The 27,261-nt window shown below is 35.6% G+C and overlaps 1 long non-coding RNA gene across 1 annotated transcript in view; it reads right to left on the reverse strand.

The window, feature by feature from the left end:
• Window positions 1–8,145: 8,145 nt before the first annotated feature.
• LOC122146619 overlaps window positions 8,146–27,261 on the reverse strand; it is a 54,339-nt gene continuing 35,223 nt past the window's right edge. The window contains exons 2-3 of the long non-coding RNA XR_006161147.1: window positions 8,796–8,870; window positions 8,146–8,328 (exon numbers count right to left, since the gene is read on the reverse strand). This is a non-coding gene — a long non-coding RNA (uncharacterized LOC122146619). The remainder of the gene's footprint in view (window positions 8,329–8,795; window positions 8,871–27,261) is intronic.

A 27,261-nucleotide genomic window follows, 5' to 3' on the forward strand; every position in this document is an offset into this window, starting at 1 on the left:
TATGTTGATTTTTTTGTTACATACTGTATGTTGCTTGGCAATCAAAGATCCTCAGTTGACTGGTGGCTCTGAAACATTTATACTGAAATCTTTGAAGAAACTTTCCTTTGGAGCAAACAGCTTAATTTCTCCTCTCACTCTGAAAACGTCCTCCAGTGCTCTTCAAAAACAGACAAAAGATCTCTATTCCTGTCCAGCCTGATTCAACCTCGTGACCCCTCACTAAAGTACTGTAAAAAGCAGTGATTGTTCCTTGCACCATTCAGTCGGGCCCATCTCACCGCTAATGGTCCTGATTAGTCTCCTGTACTAGTTTCCCTCAGGTGCTAGGAGATTTGGAAACCGTCCTGTACACTTTCTCAATTCCTGGAGGTTAAAAAGTCACTCTAGTCTCAGTGCTTAAGAGGTTCTGTTGAATAGGCCTCTATTTATACCCAATCAAAGAAGACGTATCACATCAGCCATTTGAATCACTCAGGAGGCATTAGTGCTATTAGCACTTGGAAATAAACACCGCTCTCAGGTGTTTTCCCCGGGGAATACCTGTTTTCTGGACACTTAAAATCAAACTCGGTCACCCGCAGCTGCAGCTCCCTTACTTTTATGAGGATGAAAGCTCACGAAAACTCTCTTGGATTATCAACGCAAAGCTTTTGGGTCAATGCTTATGTGCTATCATAACAATGAATATGGCCGAATGCAGAATATACTGCATCAGAGCAACTGTCTTAACATTAAAAGAAGAGTTCACCCAAAGTTAAATATTCTGTTATCATTTATTTACATTTATTATTACTTTAATTCTGCCATGGAACAAAAAAGGAGATATTTCCCAGAATGTCCTGGCTATGTTTCCATACAGTGAAAAACGATGATAACCAGGCTGGGACAAAATTCAGAATTAAAGAATTAGCAATTAAGCATTTATTGGAATTTATCGTTAGAATCTGAATTTAACTGTATTGAAACAGAGCAAGATATCTGTCTGTCTGTAAGGTCTATAAAGCTTCAAATTTCAAAGGTTTGCAAACTTTCAAATGAACTTACAAAGATTATTCAAAATCACTTAAATCATTCTATCATCCTTTTTCAAATCTGAGCTCAAATTCTGCATCCTGTTTGATACCTTAAATCAAATTCAAATCCAGGAATTTAAAAGCCATTGAACTCAATTTTCTGAATGCTGCACCACCTTGTGAGAACTGGGGTGCTGAGATCCAAATTTTGTATGGAGCAGAATCACAGCAAATGATGGTGTAAGTATTCTTCAGTGATGGACACACACTCTAGAACCTTCCTATATGTACAGCACACACACAACACACCCTCAAACAGTACAGCAGATTAAATGGATGAATTAATGAGAGAACATGTAGTAATCTCACAGCGTCAATAGGAACCTTATGCTGTGACAAGATATGACTTTAAAAAAAGCCTCCTGACAAGCCAGCGGTAGAGCTGATGTCCCGTCTCTCTCATTAGCATATATATGAGAAAAGTTCTCTCCTCTGCCTCTCACCTTGAGCATTCACGGGTCTTCATCTCCACTCAAACACTCTGCTCCAAATACCTCAAAGCAGAGTTTTTACATCTTTCCCAAAGTTCTGATTTTTATTTATTTTTTGGTCTCATTTTCTTTCTACAGCTGTGAAAACAGGTTTTATATGAGAATCGTGGACGGTCACACTCTTTGTCAACTTTCAAAATAAGAACTGAAGTTTTATTGATGCTTTGGCAGAATGAAATATTATGAGTCACCATCACTGAGGTCCTGTATACAGGGCGAGGACATAAAATGTGTTGGACCTTCAAGAGAGAGGAAAAAAAAATATTTCAGCTTTTTGATATTTGTATATAAATGTACTTACTGTAAGCTTATTTCGATCAAAAAAAAAATCATCCCTTATGCCATTCTTAAGGCTGTGCTTAGTGGATTTGTTTGAGCTATAGTTTAAGTTTTCAGATTATTGCATTTGCATTGAATTATCAGAAGCATGTAATCATAGTAGAAGTAGTAATATATATATAATATATATTAATATATATAATATATATAAAACCAACCAGCAACGACTGACAGTTGTGCCAAGGATCGCGTAGTCTAGACAGTCTCTCTCTCTTCTCTTTCACTAGTTTCCTTACACTTTTTACCCATTATATGTGGAAGGAAGAGGTTGAATCTGCTGTCCACAGACCAGCACAAACACACCACACTCTCGAGAGCAATGGAACGGAGCCACTGCCGTGTGTGTGTGTGTGAGTGCCAGTTCACTCACTCACAGATTCATATGTAAAACAACACTTTCATCCTCCACCACACAGAATAAATGTTTAAAAAAAACCTTCAATAAATATACCTTAATTGAATAAAAAACACAAACCAGAGCTCTCTGCTGCACTGTTAATTCAAAAGGTCCTCTGTAATGCATTTCAGACCAGTCCAGACCTAGTCCTGGCTCGTTCTGTGGGAACACATGCTCGGGTTGGGGTGAGTTGGGGGGGTGAAAAAAAAAACATTTGACCCAGTTCAAACACTGATTTAATTCAGTGCAAATGGAACAACCTTGACAAACAGAGACAAATGCAAATCATAGGAGGGTTATGTTATGATTCATTTATGCGTCCCGGTTTGGGTTCAGTCCAAGGGAGGCACAGGTCTGGTTTGCGGGCACATGCTCTGCCCACTGGACTAAAAAATATTGTCATCTCACCTTTGACCATAAAAATTACTGTTTAAAGGTATTTAAAGTACAAATGAATGATGAAGTGAGTGAAGGGCAGAAGCATGATGAAAGGCTAATTTTGACTGATAGAGGTGAATGGAGATGCTGATTGGATAGTCTGAAAGGGAACTGGGTAAAAATTTAAAAAGTGAATAATCAGCCACATATATATATCCATAAAACATGTTTTTAAAGCAAAAACAACTTTAAAAAAATATATATTATTTATTAAATTTGATTGGATGAGTGATGCTCACAATTAAATGTTCATATTAATGCACTTTCGCTCTCAGCTATAATTTTTATAAAGTTGTCAAGACTAAATGCATAAGTTTGAATGTATATAACTTTTATACAGCTTTGTCAAGTAACCATAAATGCCATAAAAACCAAGCATTTTTGTACATTAGGCCCAAGATACAGAGTAATTCCTATCAAAACGCTTTCAGGCTTCAGTTCAAGTGTTATTTCATTTAAGCCGTGCGGGAAAGGATAATCAGGTTTAGCCTGTTTTTCCAAAATGGAAAGGCCAAAATGACTCTAGTTTCGCATTCTCTGCACATTGCTATGGAAAGTTAGCAATTTAATTTATTTTATGTAAATAATTAGTTTTAACTGCATATTTGATCAAATAACTGCAGCTTTGGTGAGCATAATAGACTTCTTTCACAAATATTTTTTTAAAATTGTAATTATTCCAAAATTTGGCCATCATTGTTAATATTCAATTATTATATAACTCATTACCGGATCAGTCCTGCTGGGGTAACCTGAGGTCATGCTTAAGGGCACAATGGAGTTGTGGTTCAGGGGTTTGAACCTACAACAATTAAATATTTTGATCATCAAAATCTTTAATGAGCAGGCTACATGATACTATGAAAATGTAGATTTAAGGTGCAGAGGTTAGGCTGGATGAATTCATGGAAGGAGTGAGGTAAGTAGCCATGTACATACTATTTTCTTTATGACTGTGCCATTGTAAGTATCACTGTGTGCTCGTCCCAAACTCCCTTTAGGAGAATGATCCAGCTCCATTTTTAATCGAAGCTGCGATAATCTCATCAGAGAGATCTTAACATGGCTGGAGGATGCTGTATCGTGCGTTGACTTGTTAAACAATGTACTTCATCTGTAGTATCACCATCATCTAAAAAAGTAAACAAACAGAGATCAACCACTACTGAAATGTCATGTCATGAGGGTCAAATCAAATCATACTTGATCCCGATAAAGCTTGCAATTATAGAGTCAGCAATCATTGTAAGAAAGAAAAATTAAAGCACTTTGAAAGGTAAAAGACTTGGACATGCTTAGCAAGATTAAGAGTTTGTGGTGAAATAAATGTGTATGGCCTCATTACATTGCAAGAAAAAATATGTGGAGTTACCTGGAAAAGACTTTATAATATAATATAATATAATATAATATAATATAATATAATATAATATAATATAATATAATATAATATAATATAATATAATATAATATAATAATTAACAAAATATATAATGCTAATATTACAGTAGTTGATAATGATAATTATGTAATGATAATTTTTAGTCGTTCATCTCAGTGGCATTTCAGCTGGTGGCCTTCCTCCATTCCTGCTACCAGAACACCAACATCAAAGGTAAAGCGACATGCTCTTGTGTGTATGCCAGTGCTAATGCAAGCAATAAAGCCTTGCCAGTCTCAATTAAGAATAATGACTGGCACTTTTGCAATAAGCAAAACCACCCAGCATAACTGCCATTGTAAAAATCATATAAACCACAAACAATGAAGACGGCAGACAACACTGCATGTGTTTACAGAACACAAAAAGATATTTCTATAGAAACCTTAGACTGATGGATGGCAACGGCTTGTTAAATTGCATAATTAAGCATGCACAATTAGAAGAGTCTGAATGAAGAAATGAAAACAATGATCTCAGTGTTTGAGGTTTTGAAAGTGTCTTATCTACGCCTGATAGAGTACAAAACAGAGCTCTTTTGTAAACTTAAGGATATGACATCATGTTTGTGTCAATGCAAAAATATGTTGATTAGAAAAGGGACAAATTGTAAACTAAACAAGCAATGATTTTGGTCTTAAACCTGGATTTTATGCTATTGTGAGAGAATAGGACTGAGTGGATCTCTTTTCTCTTATGACACCACCCACCACACCCAGAACAATGGCGGAACACCCCGGAATACAAAGACTTGGACTACATTGGGGAGAAAACCCAAGAAAAACCGAAACTCCTGAAAGCAATAAAATCTTTCATAACAGAGCTGTTTTACATGAAACACTACTAAACCATTAAGGCAAGCCACAGAGGAGGAAAATAACACGAAACAGAAAAACACAGCATCATCCATAATATTAAACGCCATCATTACTGTCTTGGGTTGCAGTGCTCAAAAGCATTGCACATCTTAAAACCACCAATTTATGCATTTGGCAGCCACTTTTATTACAACAAAGGCTTACTGGCAACACATGCCTCACTCTATAGTTTTGCATATAATTCACAGCAGTTTCCAGCTGAAAACACTAGTGCAGCAAACGCCTAGAACTATTATTCTATTGTACACAAATAATGATTAAAGGGGCAGATTATTGATTAATAAAGACTTATTTTTGCACAGTTCCTTGCTAAATGCAGTGTTACTATACGTTTACCATAGCACATGAATTGTAGACTATTATGTATTGGCTTTTCTGATATTGTAAACTTGCTTGGTAGCCCACCTGGTACAGTGTTGTATTCATGATGAGAAGTGCTCAGGTACAAATCCAGTGAAACATGAATCATGATAAAAGACCTCAAAGACTTGTAGAAGTAAACTAAAATGTCATGATTGCATTTTCAACTCATGTTTGCTTTTGTTAACACTATCGGTTAGGTTTAGGGATGGGTTTTTCACCAAATCTTTTTTCACCAAACATTTCATTTCTGAACTGCCATGATATGTCATAACCACTGTTAGATGGACAATCATCTGTTTTTGATCAATCTGAAAGTGCTTTTAGCGCAACTCATTGGACATATCACTTTGAAAGTACAAAACTTGCAAGAAGCAACATAATATCGGTTCACTCAATCAGCATATAAAACCCTTGACTCAAATCATTTTGAAACTGGATATCTTTATTTAAATACATTACTAAGATCATATATGTGGATGAAGAGCATTGTGGAAGCATTCAGATAGAGCTCATATATACTGTATGTCTGCAAGAAAATTACTTTCAGAGTGATCTTAGAAATGTGCCAGAATATCCTTGCTTATATGAAAGTTAGTCATAAATATCATTGTTACTTTTAATGATATTTAATGATATTGTTAGTAATACAGGAGGTTATTTGTATGTGATGCTCTAGCCAAAGAAAGAGAGAAAGAAAGCAACCTAGATCATTCCTCCACTTTAATGAGATGCCAATGTCCCTTTAAGGCAAGTCAGTTCACTCAACGGCCATCTTGGCAGAGTCCCCAGGCAGCTATTTTCTCGTCATGTAAGTACACCTCCAATCTGCTTGAATGAAGAGAGACTGAAATAAAGACTGTTGCTATTCACACATCAAAAAAACATTAAAAAACAAAAAAAAAACCACAAAACTCGCCACAAAAAAACACCACAAAAAAAAAAATACTAAAAAAATACTATACTACCACCAAACAACAGTTTGGGATCAGTAAGGTTTTTTCTTTTCTTTCAGAAATCAATACTTTCATTCAGCAAGGATGCATTAAATTGATCAAACAGATTTTATTGTTTAATTTTAATTGTTATAAAAGATTTTGTATTTCAAATAAATAACACTGTTATTTAGAAATTTTTATTCATCAAAGAATCCTGAAAATAACGTTTCCCATTTTCCACAAAAATATTAAGCAGCACAACATTTTTCAACACGGATAATAAGAACAAATGTTTCTTGAGCACCAAATCAGCATATTAGAATGATTTCTGAAGGATCATGTGACACTGAAGACTGGAGTAATGATGCTGCAAATTCAACTTCGCCTTATATTTTTAAATATATTAAACAATTATTTTAAATTGTATTAATATCTCACAATATTACTGTGTTTAGTGTATTTTTTAGCAAATAAATGGAGCATTGTGAGCTTAAGAGACTTCTTAAAAAAAAAAAAAAAACGACATATTACAATTTGTATTATCTTAACTAATCCTTTCATGAAAAAATATTTTAAAACTTGTTCTTTTTTTCCCCAAAATTAAAGTATAAATCACCTTCATATCAATCTTACATCATTAAATGTTATTATTTTGAGTTGAGTTCAGTACAGTTTTAAACCATTTTTTGTTTTTTACAGGGTACTCTGTCTTCTGCTCATTGTGATGATTGCAGCTCATTGTTTTGAACCTAACAAAGGCTAAATGAAGGTGCATTATGGCGACAGCTCTTTGGTCTAGTTTAAATGGAAACCTCAGGGCTCTGCCACTCAGGAGCCAGGAGGATTAGATGCACTGGAAATGCTTTTGTTACCAAGGCACTGAGGCTGTTGACTTAGGCACTTCTGCCTGGATGCCTCGGGTTGCTTGCGTCAGCAAGAGCGCCGTTATTGTTGTCGATGGCTCTAATAGATGATGAATGCATGTTGATGCTCAGCGGCATGTTAGTGTAAGTGTGCGGCACTTTTTTTATCTCTCATTTTTTTTCCTCCCTCTCCGCCCACAGGACGTGAACAAGGGTCCCTCAGTTGCCAGGTGGGATGTGATGATGTCACAATGTACTTTCACAATTAAATTTATCTCACAGCTCAAATACACTCCTGTGCACTGCTGTAATTCTTAGAGCAACTTGGAAACACCATCCAAACAGGAATCATTAACTATTTTAAAGTGGCTTCCTGAAACAATGACCGCTTCCTCTAAAACTAATTATATATATATATTATATATATATATATATAGTACATGTGTATTTTATTCACATATTTTTATTTTTTATCCTGTGTTGTTGTCGTCGTTGTCTCTTTGTACTGGAAGCTTCTGTCCCCAGAACAAATTCCTTGTATGTTCAAACATATTTGGCAATAAAGCTCTTTCTGATTCTGATGTCTTTATGCATTTTATCTAAATAGTTTGTTTTACTGTTATAAACAGCTCACTGATTGACATTACAAGCTCTCTGACTTATTTTTGGACCATAAAAACATCAGCAACTGCATCAAATTGCATATTTTCCTCAGTTTCAGCCTCTGAGTAAAATTGAGTTTTTCTCTTTGAGTATGAGCTCCATATTCTCCTACTGAATATTAAGCTATATGAGCCATGAAAGCATGATGTATAAAATATGATAATACATCAATAAAAAAATTAATTCAATTCAATCAGTTTAATTAACCATTTAAGAAAAAAAAATCCTGACTATCATTTCAAATGTCAGGCTTTACAGGGTTAAGGATGATTATACAGTAAGTATGTTTTTATATATGAGGCTCCGGTCTCCAAATCTCCCAGAGGGACACCAGAACCTTCTCAGCCTCTTCAAAAGTCTTCAAAAAAGTGTGTTTTTCCAACATCAAGGCGAAAACTGCCAAAATGTAATTACCCCAAAACCAGCCCGGGGCAGGACTGATATCTGAAAACACAGGAAAGTTGTCAAAGCAACAGAGATTTAGTCAGAATATGTTAAGAGAAGTATTGCAAGTTCTGCCATAGTGCTGGAGGGAGTGGAAACATGCATGTCTGGGCTTTTCTGTGTTTAATATCTGAGTATATAAATATGTGCATTGTTAAATCTGTTTCAATAAAAAGTGGCATAAATACAGTATTAATGATGACGTGGGAGTGGTGTTTGTCTAACAAGGCACATACCAACAGGGAGAGGGAGAGGGAGAGGGAGAGAGATATAGACAGTGAAAGCAGCAGAGACAGAATTAGAAAGCACTGTGGATGTTTTTAATTTTCACTTTTCCCTCACAGACATACTATCCACCAGTGGTGCTGCCAAGAAATTACCCAGCACGATTCCCCTCAAACCCCAAGACACACAAACCCTAGTGTATTGCATTCACAATGTTATGAACCAGGTCAAGACTTGCTCACATGGGTATTCAAATCAGCCATCCCTTTTTTGGGGCACTATTCAGATGTTAGATCATGGAACTGGCAACAGTCAGCCTGTCAAAAAAACTGAGAAGCAAATTTAAGGCCACATAAATAATAAAAAAAAAACCTTAAGAGTGGATTCTGACAGACAGTGTATTGTTTCCTAGAGTTGTTTAAGCCAGTGAACCTTCACAATATATCTGTTAATATGCACATTTATTGAAAAAACAAATACCAAGACATAAAAACTTGCTAAATGTTGTCTGTCAGATGTTAGACAGATATTTATTTACTGTGATTTATGATTTAAAATGTACTGTATGTGAACCTGCTCTTTAGTTTGTTCACAAGCTGCTAAAGCTGCTGTTTAAAATAGACATGATTACTGTAAAGGCAATGTTTTTTGTTTGTTTGTTTGTTTCCTTAATATATACACAATTGTTCGTAGTAAAGGCCTGGTAAGATTTTTTAAATGTTTTTGAAAGAAGTCTTATGTTCACCAGCTGCATCAAAAATTACAAAAATGTTGTGAAATGTCAGATGAAAATACCACATCACGGAAAATGTAGGGGAGAACTAGATGCCGATCATTTTTGACTCACACAAGAATGTTTGTGGTTAAAACATTCTTCAATAAAAATGTTTGATTGCTTCTTCACAAATATCTAATCAATAAAATATTCCAGACACTTCCTCTGCAACCAGTTTATGACTGTGAAAACAAGTAATGTATGAGCTTTAATGCAACCAAAGATACACTGAGATATTGTGATACCATTATATATATATATATATATATATATATTAATGATGAATTTATAATAAATATGCAGTTTCTCACTTCACAAGACAGTTAATTGCTAGTATACTTGATTTTAGTGCTGCGTTCAACACCATAGATCATGGCATACTCATAGATCGATTACAAAACTATACAGGTATTCAAGGGCAGGCTTTAAGATGGTTTAGATCCTACCTGTCCGATTGCTACCACTTTGTTTATTTAAAAGGGGAGTAATCTCATTTATCACCAGTAAAATATGGAGTGCCACAAGAATCTGTCCTAGGTCTTCTGCTATTTTCAATATACATGTTGCCCCTATTAGAAAATACAGGATTAGTTTCCACTGTTATGCTGATGATACTCAACTATTTATCTCAACGAGACCAGATGAAACTTCTAAATTATCTAAGCTAACAGAGTGTGTTAAAAATGTAAAGGATTGGATGACCAATAATTTTCTCCTATTAAATTCGGATAAGACAGTAAAAAACTGTACTACTAATAGTTTAGCTCCAGCGTACCTAACTAGTCTTCTACCACGCTACAATCCATCACGCTACCTAAGGTCACAAAACTCTGGACTCTTGGTAGTTCCTAGGATAGCAAAGTCCACTAAAGGAGGTAGAGCTTTTTTGCATTTGGCTCCCAAACTCTGGAATAGCCTTCCTGATAATGTTTGGGGTTCAGACACACTTTCTCTGTTTAAATCTAGATTAAAGGCACATCTCTTTAGCCAAGCATTCAAATAATGCATCTCATAATCTTGGACTGCATTTATACAGTATCTGATCAAATGCGCGTTATTATTTTTTAGCTTGGGTTAAACAAATTAATTTTACTTGGTTGGAACAGCAGCTACGCTAATTATGTCTCTATTTGTTTCTCTGTTTTGCCATGGGATTGATGTCCCCGTGGTAACCAGGATTTACACAAGCTTCAGTCTGGATCCAGAACACCTGAGAAGAGATGATGCCAACCCCTCAGAGGACCTCAGATGATGCCAACCCTGAAACAACATACAGAACTACCAAATTTTGCTATAAGTTTGATTGCATCATATAATAATTGCTGTTAATAGTGTTCATCGTCTGTTTGATTATGTCTTTAATTGATTTTCCGTACATTTCTGCCATATGCACATAAACTGACAGTCACCACCGATAAGCTACTACTAAATACTGTAGAAACTTAATTTTCTGTAAAGTTGCATTGCAACAATTTGTATCGTAAAAAGCGCTATACAAATAAACTTGAATTTAATTAAATTAATTGATGGACTGGAGTTGTGTGGATTAGTTGTAGAATATTGTGATGTTTGGACTCTCAGCTGTTTGTACTCTCATTCTGATGGCACCCATTCACTGCAGAGGATCCATTGGTGAGAAAGTGCAAATTTATCCAGATCTGTTCTGATTAAGAAACAAACTCATCATGGATTGCCTGAGGATGAGTACATTTTCAGCCAATTAAAATATTCCTTTATATAATTATTTTTCTATTATTTCTTGAGAATTGCATGTCTCATTTGTTGTGCTTCTTAAGGCAATTAATCTGGCTTTAATCAAAAAAACAAAACAAAAAAAACAAAACAAAATGTTGGATAAAATTCCCTGCTGTGACATCAAAGAATTGTGGAGTGGTAAGTGCACTTCTAACTGAGTGAAGACATACAGATCTGTTTTGCTGGTGTTAAACAAAGAGCCAGTAGATAGTATCTCAGCAGACAAGATAACATGCATAGAGGATGAGGGCAATTCCCTGCCGTGGTCTGGGTGGTATTTGGGAGTATTCGCGTGAGAGTGTGTGTATTCGCGTGAGTGCTGAGGGTCTTTTCCATCACTAATGCTCATGTCGTGCATGCCTTGCTCCTGTCCCCAAAAGATCATAATATAATTCACACGCCAATCACCAGCCTGTCCCCACCCAGCCCTTTTGTGTGTCCTACAGTATAATCTCCATCCCAGTGATCTGCTCCTTAACATGCTCTGTCCCATAACTCAAACCTGGATCTTGTCACGCTAATACCTCAGTACCTACGTTGAGGGATATGGGTGTCTGTAAAAGCCCAGCGGCTTATCAGATCCGATGTTTGACTGCAAGGAGCTTTTGGGAAATGCAATTCACCTGGTCTCCACCCTTGGCTTACAATCTCGCTCTCTCCCATTTGTAATAATTGGCCACTTCCTTTTAACTTGTGCTTATCTCATTGCATTGTTAGAAGAACACTGATTTTATCCCCCCATTGTCAATGTTTGTCATTAAGAGCTTGAGGACAGTACGACCCAGGGCTGTATTACAGGAGGGATTTATAGTATTGGTGTTTCCAGTATTTTCATTGCCCTGAAGGGAAACAACAAAGACCTCCTTTCATCTTGACTTGTTGGAAGGAAGGCTGCCCATCTCAGTTTGCTTACTGACACATACACGTGGGAGGTGATTTCCTGTAGCTTTACCTTCAATAACGACTCCATAAACACATGAGTTTAATACACCTGCAACTAAGGACTGTCTACAGTGTGAAAGACTGAATTTACTGAGATTTAAAGGGATAGTTCACCAAAAAAATAAAATAAAATTTTGTGATCTTTTACTCACCCTCATGTCACTCCAAACCTGTATAATTTTTTTTAAACACAAACAACAATAATTTAAAGAATGTGGGTAACTAAACAGTTGCTGGTCCCCTTTGACTTTCATAGTAATTTTTTCCATACAATGGAAGACAATGCAGACCAAGGAATGTCCCTTTAAGTCATGCTGAAGTACTGAATTTATCAAGTTATATATGGGGCATTCCGTGTCAAATCAACCAAATTCCGGAAAGTTCCCTGGTTCAAATTTTATACCATATATATATATATATATATATATATATATATATATATATATTTTTTTTTTTTTTTTTTTTTTTTTTTTGAAGGATGATAAATACGTAGAGTGATGAAATCCAAAATTGACCAAATGACCCACATTTGGTTTTTGACCACTGAGAATGGGTACAGCTTAACAACTTACTCTTGGAGCCATATTTAGATCCTATATTCTCTGAAACTAAACCATACTGGGCCTTAAAAATTAAGATACCAAAAAGAAAGTTTGTTAAGACCAAAAATCCAATGTCCATGTAAAAAAAAAAATCAAACCCATATAATTCAAAAAACCCTGCTAAAGTCAACAGATTGTACTAATAGACCTTTCAATCTCTGTGTAAAATTAACAATGCTACTACCATCTTTCTTTAGTAATGAAAATTGTAATCAAGACAGTGGATTATTCATCAAAAAAAAAATCTACACAAACACATACACACACACATACACACACACACACACACACATATACACACACATATACACACACACACACACACACACACACACACACAATTAAATGTACAAGATTATAAGCTTAAGCCATATTCCAAAACCAGGACTTTTTGACTGCTCTATTTTCATTTAAACTCTCAGATCATTTTCCCCGATGGCAACTTTTTCATTTCTGCACGGCATGTTGATTCACAATTTTCTGGATACAAAAGGTTTTATTGTTGCCACATGTTGAAAACGTGATTATTCCATCAGAAAAATCACAACGCTCTTTGGTGAACCTACATCATTGTAAATCAGGGATCCTCAAATCTGGCCCATGAGATCCACTTGTCCACCTGCAGAGTTTAGCTCTCTAACCCTAATCATGAGCATGTAAATCAATGTCTTCAGGATAATTAGAAAATCACAGGTAGGTGAGTTTGATCAGGGTCGGTTTGATTTGAGGAACCCTGCTGTAAATCATGGGGTATGCTGTAAATCAAATTGCTTTATCACATTTTGATTGCCTTATTATTGTAGAAAGCATCAAGGAATACAAGGCAAACTGTATGTGAACTCTGAAAATGCATATCTTGAAGACTGGAAGGTGCAGCTTGTTCCTGCCTGTAGAAAAATCCTGTCAAGATTATTACGCTTGTGTTTGTGCAATGCAGAGAACTGTCCATGTCAAGGACAGGGCGGCCCGTCTAATCAAGCCATGTGGCAGTTAGCGATCAGTGCCAAGCTGCCAGTGCTTGAGATGGCATAGGGGTTGAGATGGCATGGTGCCCTAAAGCAGGAGTGCGGCTTTCTTGAAAACAAGTTTGTAAGGGTTCATTCTGAGGTCCTCAACCCACTGGCACTCTCTGTCTATCAATAACAGTTTGTGTTTCCCATAATAGGATAACACACAATCTTGAACATGTGAACAGAGAGAGATCCAGGATTCAGATAGAATCATAGATAGGTAGAGCTTAACTTTCTAAAATAACCCTGGAACTGTTTCTTTTACTTAAACTCCCCATTTACTTACAAAACAAATCCCCCCGTTTCTCTATTAAAAATGACGTGCAATAGCAGTATGAAAACACACAAACATACACTGAATGAGTTTAAGATTAGTTTAAAGGTATTGTGTGTGTGTGTGTGTGTGTGTGTGTGTGTGTGTGTGTGTGTGTGTGTATGTGTGTGTGTGTGTGTGTTCCCTGCTGTTATTCGCTGTTGTTATTTACATGACAAACATCCACAGGAGCCCAAGACATTCACAGATTATCATTCGAGGCAGATGTCCTGTGGTCAGTCCTCACTAATCAAAGCTTTTAATTGGCAATTGTCCCACTCACATGAAGACCTGTTAATGTCTATCTCGGCGTGACACACTTACAGGAGCTTTGTTGCTTTGAATGTGTAATGTGACAAGTGTTATTGCCCAAGGCAGCCACCAAACTAAAGTCTGACCCACTGACCCGATGACAGGGAACAATAAAATAGTTTTCTGTCTGTTCCCATTTCTTTAAAAGGCAAATAAGATACACTGCTTGTGTAAATGTTCATTAGGTAGGGGAAGGTATACAGACAAATTTTACCTTTATTTTAATCAAAAGAAAAAAAAACATCATATCAAAATAAATACATAACCATGTTCTTTGTTTGCTTTTGTTTGTTTTTAAGTATTCTGAATTTCATTTATCATTAAAATTTGACCATTAGACATCATCTGATATGTATATGTATATGTATATGTAAATGTATATGTATATGTATATGTATATGTATATGTACATATGTATATGTATATGTTTGGCATAAACAAAGTGATGCCGTTTTCTACCTTTCAGTCAAATTTTTTTTAAGTTTTTTTTTTTTTTTACTGACAAACACATAATGCACGTAAAAATGCATATTTTAACAAAATATTAAATAAAGAATTACTAGCTCAAATAAATTATATAAAATAAAGAATATAACCAAATAAATTATTTTCAATATACAATGTTTAAGAAGCACAATCTTAAATTAGGAGCATGTATCTTGAATGAAACATTATATATTACCATTAAAATGTCACTTTAAAAAATTACATTTCATAAAATGTATTTGTAACTTTAAGTTTCAAAATATTGTAGATTGTCAATATTTAATCATGATTTAGAAGAAATTCTGTTAGTGTTTGCTGATGCCATTTAGTCTATGTATATTTACAAACTTGTACAACTCATTAAAAAGCCTCTTAATACCTGTTCGACATGAGTTAAAAATCAGAAAGAATACTTTCAGAGATGGATTTGGAAAACTGTGGAGAACCAAGGCATAATGCATAAAAAGAAAAAAAGAAAAGAAAAAAATGCAAGACTTTCCTTCCTTTCTGACTTTTGCTTTCTATCTCTGCTGTCTGTCTTTCTCTCTAGAGGATTCCAACAAAAGGAATAGTTGATAAAACAGAAAAAAAAAAGAAAAGGTAGGCGACTGCTGGCTGTCTGGAAATCCTGCCGAGTAGTGAATTAGTAATGGAGAAGTCTTGTTGGTTTGCTTTGAGTATGTTTGTACGTGCAGGTATGTGAATTTCTCTTTCTCTTCCAGTCTCTCAGGTGCATACTGTAAGCCAAATTTATTATAGAATATGCTGCCAAAAATCCCCTTCTACAGTTAATATTCAATGTGTGAAGGAATATAAGATAATTTCCATGAACTGGACACAAGAACCAAACCAGAAGATTATTTTGTAAGAAGTGTATTATGCTTGCCAAGGCTGCATTTATTTGATCTAAAATACAGATCATCAGTAATATTATGAAATATTATTACAGTTTAAAGACACTGTTTTCTCTCCAGACTTCAGTTTCAGCTGATCCTTCAAAAATCATTTTAATATGCTGATTTGCTGTCTAAAAAACATATCTTATTATATTCAACGTTGAGAACAAATATCCTCTTTTACAGTGAATATTCAGTTAACTTCAGTGAAGACTCCCAAATTACTCTGAACATAAGAATCAAAACCCAGTCAGACACCAGAAGCACTGTCTGTCTGTCTGTGTATATGGACTTGGGCCAAGGAAGACACAGTTGTCCCCTTTGAGAGCTGTATTTGTGGCCTGATAGGGTTTCAAACGGGAGTATTTACACCCCTTGCTTAGTTTGTAGCAGCCACTCATACTAGACAGCTGTACGCAACACTCATCTCCCAAATCCAGTTGAAACGACCATGAACAAAATAACCTGAGTTCAGAGATATCTGCTGACACTCAGTATTGTCAGTGCCAATGACTAGCTAAAAGAGGGCCTGAGCATTCAAGTGGCAATGTGAGGCACGGTCATGCATAGACATGATTCGTCACGTCTGTCAATATGGGTTGCGTACCGTCCCGAAGGACCTTGGGATGTCTGCTTTCAGGCCAGGCTGGTAACCTGAAGCCCAAACTGTATTGTAGATCACTGCTTTAAATACTTCTCTCTTTACCCAGAACCCAGAGGAGCATCAGGTGATAGCTAATGACCTGTTAAATGCACATTAGCATAGACAGCGTTCTTAACTGAGGGGTACAAGCAGCATATTCAAGCTCAATCAATGCGGACAACCCAGTATAGTTTATAGAGTGACACAGTATATAAATTCACTGTGTCAGTATTATGAGGTTATCAATAACTTGAGTCCATATTAAACCAAGATCATAATCAATCAAACTTAATGTGTGTCATGTATAATACTGGCTATATTCATAATGAAATATTAGCATGCTGCCTACTGTAAAGTAACCAGACTAGCATAGTGCCAATTATTTTTTATAAATAGTACGGAAGTCGTGGCCTAGTGGTTAGAGAATTTGACTCCTAACCCTAAGGTTGTGGGTTCGAGTCTCAGGCCAGCAATACCATGACTGAGGTGCCCTTGAGCAAGGCACCGAACCCCCAACTGCTCCCCGGGCGCCGCAGCATAAATGGCTGCCCACTGCTTGGGGTGTGTGTGTTCACTGCTGTGTGTGTGCACTTTGGATGGGTTGAATGCAGAGCATGAATTCTGAGTATGAGAATACATACTTGGCTGCATGTCACTTCACTTCAAAATGTATTTACTGTTTCTTATTATTTGTGCGATTTATTAGTAATTTCTGAGTGAAAATTGTTTGTACACTTCATTTCCACCCTTAACTGTTGCAGTATGCAACAGTAAACACTTTAAAAGATAATATGCAACAATGTGGTCAAAAGAGCTTGTTGTTTAATGCTTCAGAAACAAATATAGAAAATCATGCAGGTATCTCATGCATACATTGTGCAAACAGTAATATTGTGTAATATTATTGCAATTTAAAATAGCTGTTTTCTATTTAAATATATTTGAAAATGTTATTTATTCCTGTGATGCAGAGCTGAATTGTGAATTTTTTACTGTTACTTTTTGAATTTTTTACTGAATTTTGAATTTTTTACTGTTACTTTTGATCAATTTAGTGCACCCTGCTGAATAAAAGTATGAATTTTGTTCACTCAAACATTTGAAAGCTAGTTTGCCAATTTGCATACATTACACGGTATGCATACTGCATAACTGCATTGGCTGAACAGTATGCTATTTCAGGATATAGGCTTGTAATGAGGTTGTACTTTTGAGTAAGGCGACTATAAAGGATTGCACAGAATTAGATAAAAACAGTGTTCTTCATCTCTCTTCTAATTTCAGTTTCCATAAAATGAGGCAAGAACTCTAAACAAGAGAGAACAAGTTCACATTTAAGACGTCCAAACTGCGATAGCTAAAAAAAACAGCTCTTGACACCTCAGTGTTGGGACTGAACAAGCACAGCTTTGACTTTCCACACTTCAAAGGCCCTTAATGGCTCTTAATTTACGGCCTCTTCAGCTAAAGAGCGTGCCATTTTTTTCTGTCGTAAACCATCATTATTCACAACTTGTCATCTCATGCTCCCCCTCACGTGCTCTGTTGACATGTCTTAACATTACTGGAGAGTGTGCGTGTGTGTGTACCTCAACAACACAAACATCCACAGACATTTGAAGAGGTGAAGTCACTGCATATATGCTCATATTCCTGACAATAAACTATTTACATGTTCAACATTCAGTTTAGGATAAATATTTGCTATTTATGGTACATAGTGTATAGTACATTTATAGTACATAAGATGGGAATCAAGTTCAAAAACAAACGAAAACATCTCGCTAAAGTTGTTGTCACATGTTCATTTACCAATTGATACATTGATAACATCATAAAATAAGTTTTGATGTCCTTCTAATTGTTTTACTTACTTGTCACATTTGGTGCTAAATACATGTTGACCTCTAGATAGCTGGTAAAAACATGCTATAGTGAGGGGCGCTTTCAGGACACACACCCTGTGTGCTTTCCCATGCCCTGGTCCCACGCTAAACATGACAGACACACCGCTCTGTCTATGAGTGGCTTATTTCATACTGAGGACAGCTGAGGACAGCTGTGGACAGTGGCCCACTCCGTCATACATGATGTTACATTGAGCTAACAACTGGAAACAAACCATCAGGCCCGTGGAAACAGATTTACACTTTCACCTGTTTAACGATCATTTTCACCTGTTAATCAGTCAATCAAGACTACTGACTGGAGATGCTTCTGAAATAGTTCTGTGATGAATAGTTCATTCGCATTTTCATGTAGTCAAACATGGATCAAAATGCATGACGCTATATTGACATCGATGATGCCAAACACTTTTGGTATGTAGCCAAAAATTTAGCCAAAACCCCCCAAAATATAGCCAAAAAAAAAAAAGTTAAATTAAATAATATTTTTTATTAACTACATGAAATGCTGATAAAATCAGTTTTATTTTAATACCATTATTTTAGTACCATTTTACTACCAGTATTATGGTATGTTTTAAAAAATATATATATTTTTGTACTTTCGCTTCATTTTAAATTTGGTTCAAGTTTTATTATTTTTTTGTTTTTAATTACATATTTATATTTAGCTTTATTTTTATTTCAGTTTTAGTAATCTAGCAATGTTCCACAGAAGAGAAAAAAAATAAAGAAAAATAAACATGTTGGATTTTAATGTCGATTTTATTTTAGTTAGCTGCCAAGGCAACACTTCTAAATTTCCTTTAAATATTTAAAGTTTTTCATCTAAAAAATATATTTTTGATTTCAGCATTTTAATAGTTTTAGATAACAACCTGCATAAATCAAATCAGCTGCAATTAATCATGTATATCACAATCAGAGAGAATATATGATGTATTTTTAAATATAATCTATGTATGTCAGATGGAAGATTTTACCTCCTATCTCACTTTTTCTGCAGCATCTCACACCATCAGAACACTAAATATTGATTATTAATACAATTTATTGCATTAAGTGGTCTATTGCGCTATTTTTGCAATTTTTATATTTTTTTTTTGCAATAAATGAACACACTAAATGGTCAGCAAACATAATACGAGTTAAAGGGATACTCCACCCCAAAATTGTATTTTTTTCATTAATCACTTAACCCCAGGTCGTTCCAAACCCGTAAAAGCTCCGTTCGTCTTCGGAACACAATTTAAGATATTTTGGAAGAAAACCTGGAGGCTTGAGACTGTCCCATAAACTGCCAAGTAAATAACAGTGTCAAGGTCCATAAAAGGTATGAAAATTGTCAGTCTCCTCTGTGTCTCCATATCACTGTATGCTGCGTATGCTCTTCTGTATTATGATACAGAAGAGCATACGCAGCATACGGTGATATGGAGAGACACAGAGGAGACCGTTGACAAAGGAATTGTTTTTTTTTTTCGCTTACAAAAAGTGTTCCTGTCACTTCATATAACCCAGATTGCACATCTGATGGCAGATGGAGTATTTTAAAGATGACTTTCTAACCTTTTATGGACCTTGACACTGTTATTTCCCTTGCAGTCTATGGGACAGTCACAGGCCTCCAGGTTTCATCCAAAATATCTTAAATTGTGTTCTGAACATGAACGGAGCTTTTACGGGTTTGGAACGACATGGGGGTAAGTGATTAATGAAAAAATTTTCATTTTGAGGTGGAGCATCCCTTTAAATTTACCAATCAAATAGCACTAAATGCTTCCATTTGCCAGTTTGCTCATCCCGTTGTGACATTTTTTGTTGTATTGAACCCCTCCTTTTTCTAACATCTTACATAATCTTTCTGAGCTAACTTAATCTAAAGCCCTAAATTGGGTCTCATTCTATTAGTCAAGCTCAACTTGTTTTGGTAAAAAGGGTACCGCTGGGATGGTGTTTATGTGTTTAGTCTTTGAAGCTCTGTCAAACCCTGATCACCAAACCCTCAGACCAAACAAGTCAAGCAGACCTTATTAGCCGAGCGTCAGACTGGCTATGGCCATGGCGTCAAACCACCAGAGAGGATATGCCCTCTGACCCCAGCTTGTGCTTTTAATTAATGAACGGCACTTAACAATGGCCTTGAGCTGTCTGCACACCCAGTGGCTGTATTTTACTCTCACAAGTCCAATCCATCACCCTCCCACCTGGTAGTAAATTATTAAGAACTAGTGTCCAATGCATAGAACTATTATGATTATGTAAGCTTTATAGTAACAAATAGCCTAATGCACTTTTCTCATGTCTAAATATATTTAGTTTAGTAACTTACACATGCACTGAGCCCAAAAAGAAAAGAGGGTGTTGACAGCCTGCGAGTAATGATCATGAGGGGTCACGTGTGTAAAAGCAATCATTTTCGACGCAATGCCCTCTACGGGTCACACTGAACCGATTTATAACGGAGAGGGCAAATATTTTGGAGACACTTACACTCTTCCCTCTGGCTTCTTTCAGACCAGCTCCCTGTAATTACATAACTTCTACTGAATGACAATCTGGCCCCTCACACTTCAAAGTACCGGACACTTTACAGATCCACACAGCAGCTTCCAGTCAAAGGGGAGGTCCAGCTGGTGAGAACACAAACATGCAAATCCTGAATTTCTCAAAGTGCCTCATTTGAGGGAAATTGAATCACTTAACTTTTAAACATAGCTTTTATTGTAAACATTCACCTAAAGCTCTGGTAAATACTTTTAAACAGCAACTGAGCACAACATTTGCATTCTGGAAGTAAAATTCCCATCCATTCTCTCCACAGAGAAATATATTTTAAACATTTTTATATAAACCAGATCTGCCATTTGCTCCAAGATTATTTATCTTCTGATGAGCCAACAATCAGTTTAATTTTAACTTCGAATCACATTTAAATGCCAAATTCCAGGTGTAAAACTATATTACCCATGAATCCTGAAGAGAAAGATCCACCAAACAGGGAATCACCACAAACAAATGAAGATGAATGGAAAAAGCCTGTTCAAAATTTTCAATATCTGTAAGATTTCTTAATGTTTTTGAAAGATGTCCTTTATGCTCACCAAGCCTGCATTTGATTAAAAATATAGTAAAAACAGTGCAAGTGGGAAATATTATTACAATTTAAAATAATGAAATCCCTACGGAGAAAATGAATGGTGAAATAAAACGTACAGAAAAAAATGGGCGGTCACTGCTGTTGGCCATTATTTGTGTGATTGACACACAGCATGAGCCAATCAGAAGATATTCTCCTTTCCTTTAGTATAGGCAAACCCAAACATGCTCTGAATGGAATAAATGGAAAATCTTCTAAATCAATTATTCAACATTTTATAATTAAAAAATGTTGGTACATTCTGTGGATTTTTGTGAAATATTACATATTCTCACAGTTCATGCGAGCTGGGATCTTTAAGTGACGCGATAGAGTGCAGGCTCTGGTGAAGGAATTTTAACAGGTAACACGTGTGTTCTGGCTTGGTTTCCTCCAGTACTATGAGTTAATTTGACTGTGTGCACAGCGTGTCAGGACCCCTGGGTCTCCGATGAACTCCCAGTCCTGATAAATCCTCATTTATTAAAGTTACACTGACATTACCTCAAACAGTCAGACTGGCTTGTACTTCCGTTAGTATATTTAGAAGTATACAACATACACATTTACACTTTCACAAAAATAGAAACACACATATCCCTGAATACTGTAAAGCACACCATATTGGCTGCTATAAAACCTGACTGGTAATAACAAGGCAGAAAGAAATTAGGACATCTTGAGAGGTCACACCCTAAAACCACTGCCAAAGGAGAAATTTACCCTTTTTTCCATAAAAAAAATTATCATAACAATACCTTATAGTTTGAAAATCATGAGCTAGAGATATAGAACACATACTTATAAGTATAATTATTTCCACACACCATTGCTCAATGCATTGGTCCATATGTAAATATGATTATCTCACTCCCAAATTCATCTGATTGGTCTATTGTTCTGAAGGTGTAACTATTTTATTCAGAGCATATGAAAAGCTGCATTATAAATGATCAATTTTCAAGTCATTTATCATAATTAAAATAGTGATAATAAACACAACAAAACACAAGACATACTCTAATTCATTTTTAATACTCTTTTTTTATTATTTATTAAAAAAAATAAAATGCTAATTTTTCTGCATAGAAATAATAGATATTGTCTATATAAACAGCCAGATCTTGTCCAGATCTTAGCTGGGAAGGAAAATTTAGGTATTGGAGCTTTGATTGAATACACCTTATCTACATTCTCAAAAATAAAGTTCCAAAATGGAGTTTTCATAGCAATGCCATAAGAACTATTTTGCGTCCCTCAAATAACCTTTTAATGAACAATTATGAAAAAAAAAAAAACAACAACATATTTTTACACTAAAAATAACCTTTTGTGCAACTTAAAGATTTGGTGGATATCAATGACAATAAAGAAACTTTGCATTTAAGAGTTTAAGTATGTTTACCTCAAGCAAACATTGACATTTTGCGCAGCTGAACTGTCCTGTGAACAGCTTCTAAACCTGCTCTAAAAAAGCATATTATACATAGCCCTTTCTACGCTGACCTATGGCCTCTTGTCTTATAATGCTATAGAATGGATTTGGGTAAGAAAACTGATCTGAGTACAAGGAAAGCTTCATTAGATCAGATCGTGCTTGCCGTAGCAAACCCTCGTATGAGCTATAAAAACAGCAAAACCCACAAAAATCCTCATGTTACAATCTTACTTCAGTTCATAAAACAAGGGCAAAATAAGTGTGAAGGGAGAACTGTTATTACCAAAGCTCTAAGTGGATATTAGAGAAGATGAATCAAAGAGAGAGAATGAGTTTTTGACCATACGAGAATCCAAGAAATTCCTCTGAGGTTTTAAAGAAGCTAAATCCTGCTCAGAGACATTGTTTTCTTTAGAGTATTGCAACAGTATATTGCTTTATATCACCATTCTGAGAATTGAAAAATATTAGAGTTTGCCCCAGAAAACTGTTTATCACGGTAATAAATTTAAGAGAGAGACAAAAGGGGAAAGGCACTATTTAGGGAACCTTTCCTTGTTGAAACAACGCTGAAGCCGAAATGTTATATATCAGTACATAAGACAGAGAACGTTATATTTTTAAAGGATTCATTTACCCAAGAATGAAAACTGTTTTAAATGGACTAAATATTAATTATTGATTGATTAAACATTTGAGAACCAGTGGGGCTTAATTGTCTGGGATTTGAGAGCTAAACAGTGGATTTTAAGTCAATAATGGCTTGTATTATGGTCTATTCCTCAAATGAAGTATTAGAAATACCTCAAAAGCTCCTGGTGACTATGTGCTTTCATGGTATGTTAAGAACATAATTTAAAACGTCTTTTGTTTTCTACACAAGACATAAAGTCATGAAATTGAGTAAATGATGACAGGATTTTCATTCGGTTTAATTCCATGTGGAGTGTGACATATTACCCAAATGTTCCTAAGCACCAGAGTTAAAGAGCAAGTTTCAGTTTGTTGAAAGTTCCACCATCTCTGGGCGTGTGTGTTATTCAGAAGACAGGAACACCATCCCAGTGTCTCGGTTCATTGCTGCTGCTACAAATATATTTGGATTCTGCCAAAAATACCTCCCTCCTCTCGCTATTTATAAACAGAGAGGCTTCCAAAACTCTCGGAAACATTTAAGAGGGGGTTTTGAAAGCATCTTCCCTCCACCTGTGCCTGGCTTCCACCAAAACAAAGAATCATATAAAGATATGATATTTATTATGCATTAAGCCAAACATCTCTAAACAAAAACACTCCCATATCAGAATTAATGTGCAAACGCTCAATGGTGCATTGGCAGGAGAGGTGGATCAACAGTTTACAAAGAGAGATGAGAAGTGAAAGAGGGGCTGAAAATGAAATAATGGCACAGGAATGACTGAGAAGAAGAAACGATGCATTGTAAAGAATAGATCAGTATTTGTTTCTTCCATAGGAGAGCTCAAGGGACAATGCTGCTATGTCTTCCGATTTCAAGTTTAACTAATTGTTTTACTGGAGTAATTTGATATGGCTGGTGAAACAGTGCATTGCAATTAACCTTACCCTTTAAATCTGTGCAATAGAGGAACATTAGTACTTCTACGGCCCAAGCGAATGAAAACCAGCTGGGAGGAAACAGGCTCACAGTCCAACAACAAAGCTTGAATCTGATTAGGATACAAGGACGGATGACAGAATTAAGCCTGAGGCATATAAATGAACGCTCAGCTCTTTTGGAAAGTCTAACGCTTCATCTGAGGAGAGAGGAGGAAGGCACATTGTTTAATTTAGTGGAGCTCCTGTCCGAATCAGCGGCCAACAGAGACTCAGCTAAAACTCCTCTATGAGTCGTTTTGAACGGGAGCCAGAAAGAACGGGTGGCGTGAAATGTTTGGTTGTGAATGCAAGGAACAGGAGAACTGAGTTTCATTATGAGGCTAAACCGCAAAGACAGAAAGATCCATTAATCAATGTGGTGAGGATATTCTGATCCATAGAGATGAGCAAACACACACAAACACACACATAGATGTATGCATACTTGCACTACCAAGCTTTTTTTTTTTTTAATTACGCAGCAAAAACTGTTTTCAACATTAATATTTCTTGAGTAGTAAATCATCATATCAGAATGATTTCTGAAGGATCATGTGATACTGAAGACTGGAGTAATGATGCTGAAAATTTGGCTTTGCCATCACAGGAATAAATTACATTTTAAAATAGAGTAAAATAGAAATCAGTTATTTTATATTTATTTTATACAATGTTACTGTAGTTATTGTATTTTTGTTCCAATAAATGAAGCCTTAGTGAGCATAAGAGACATTAAGTTAAAAAAAAAAAAAGATTACATAAAAAAGGAAAAACAAATAGATTTGATTCAATCAAGCATAAAACTAAATACCACAGGGACATTTGCATATGCCCATTACAACATTCTGACTACAAAATAATGTAACTAATGCAACTATTTAGATGAGCATTTTTCAGATTCATCAGATTTTTATTTTATTTGTTTTGTTTTTTGAAAATTAAGGTCCTAGTTTCATAATAAAGTGCATGGCAAAAATTTAGAGATAGCAATCATACCTGCGCAGCTGCTAAAGATGAGAGACAGTGATATGAGTGATATGAATGATGTATGTTCTGCAGAGAGAAAGTTTTTTCCTCATAAGGCTAAACAGGAAGAAAGAACTAAATGCTACCACTTTGCACACTGTAAAAATGATTTTTGAAAGAAGTTGTAAATAAAGAACAATATAATTTACAATAAGATACTATTTCAGTCTCTCTGCTTCAAAGTTTCAAGATTATTTTGTGTCTTACTTGCCGTTTCTTTGTAGTTATTTGTGAAATTTACTGAATGAAAAAATAATGAGTGAAATTTCTTTCACCACCCATTTTTTTTTTTTTTTTTCAATGTACCACTTAAGTTAGACATAACTTGTCAAACCTCACTCATATAATCTAATGTTTTTGTGTCTAGGCATATTATGAAAACCAACAGCCTCCAATATGGCATCACTCACTTTAACAGCCGCTAGTTGATAGTTAGCTGTCACTCACTCCTCACAGATCTCCCATGTGGCTAAAACGCCCCCCTCGAAGTTCCCATGATCATAGGAGGACGCTCATACCATGTGTGTTTCCCTCCACGCTCCTGATCACCAAGCAAAACAACAGCCCTCTGCGGTGGACCTATGCACGAATATTTTGGAACGCTCTGCATATGATGTGCAGAATCTCAAATGGCTTGCAACTGCTTTTGGTCTGCGTGTACTTATGTGTTTTTTTTTATGCATGTATTTGTATTATGGGGTTATTGGTGTAGAACAAGAGGCCCTGGGGTGGGTTTTAGAGCCTAAATACAATAGCGGGAAAATAAATCTGAGCCATTCAAGGAAACTGCTTCATTTCAACAGCATGACTCCATCCGAAATAACAAATACGATAAGCCTTAATTGATGACCAGTAAGTGACCCCTCTGATTACGTGCTCGTTCATTATAGGCTTATCTTATTTTACTTGAAATGTTGATAAAGGAGGGATTATTTAGTCGCTGATAAAAATGACAGTCATGTGAAGGGTCTCTGATGCAGTGCCATTGCATGTCAGTCACTGCTCAATACAAATCCATTTGTAGTGGGTTAGAATTTAACACGAAGCGGTCTCTTGTATGGTCGAATCCAAAGCCAAGACATCCAACCATCAATCCAAGACATCTGGCAAGAGGTCGTTATCACTTTTAATATAAGACTCATAACAACAGCACATCAGAAGTCTCTGTGGATCGGTGCCTTTTTCCTTTCTTCACTTACATACATACATACATTCATACATGGTGATCCTTTAATTAGGGACATTTTTGACTACTTGATATTCTGAAGAAGAAAAAAAGCATTTTTGAGTCTAAGGGACTAGAAACTAAAAGTTCCCTTAATTGAAGAATCACCCATATACATAGCAGAACACATTTCAGCACTGCATTTGTACTGATTAAATTAAAGTCATGCCAATTTAAACAGAGATTCCACAGAGATCTGAGATTATTTCCAAATTACGTCAACTCAATCTTTCTTTCTTTTTTTAATCTGAATGCATTTAATCTTATTTTGCTTTCTGTGAAATCAGAAATCACCTGGTTCGTGCTTATTTCATATTACAGCACTGTCTGGTAGTCATAGACTGCCTGATGGCCTAAAACTAATTGTACAGCAGTGTTACAAAGTTTTCATCATTGCCTGTACATATCATGACATGGAACAAAACAAGAGATTCACAGGCAATTACTTTAAAAGTAAAGAAATAATCTTAGTTACCAAGGTGTATACATTTTCTTATCTTTTTGTCCTAGTACAATAAAAATGGATTGTAGATTGATTGACCAGAAATTAATTATATTCCTCATGAACTGAAACATTTGCCAGATGAGTTTATAGTGCTAAAAATCATTTCTTCTTAGAATG

Source organism: Cyprinus carpio, chromosome A11 (genome assembly GCF_018340385.1).
Source record: "Cyprinus carpio isolate SPL01 chromosome A11, ASM1834038v1, whole genome shotgun sequence".
NCBI lineage: Eukaryota > Metazoa > Chordata > Actinopteri > Cypriniformes > Cyprinidae > Cyprinus > Cyprinus carpio.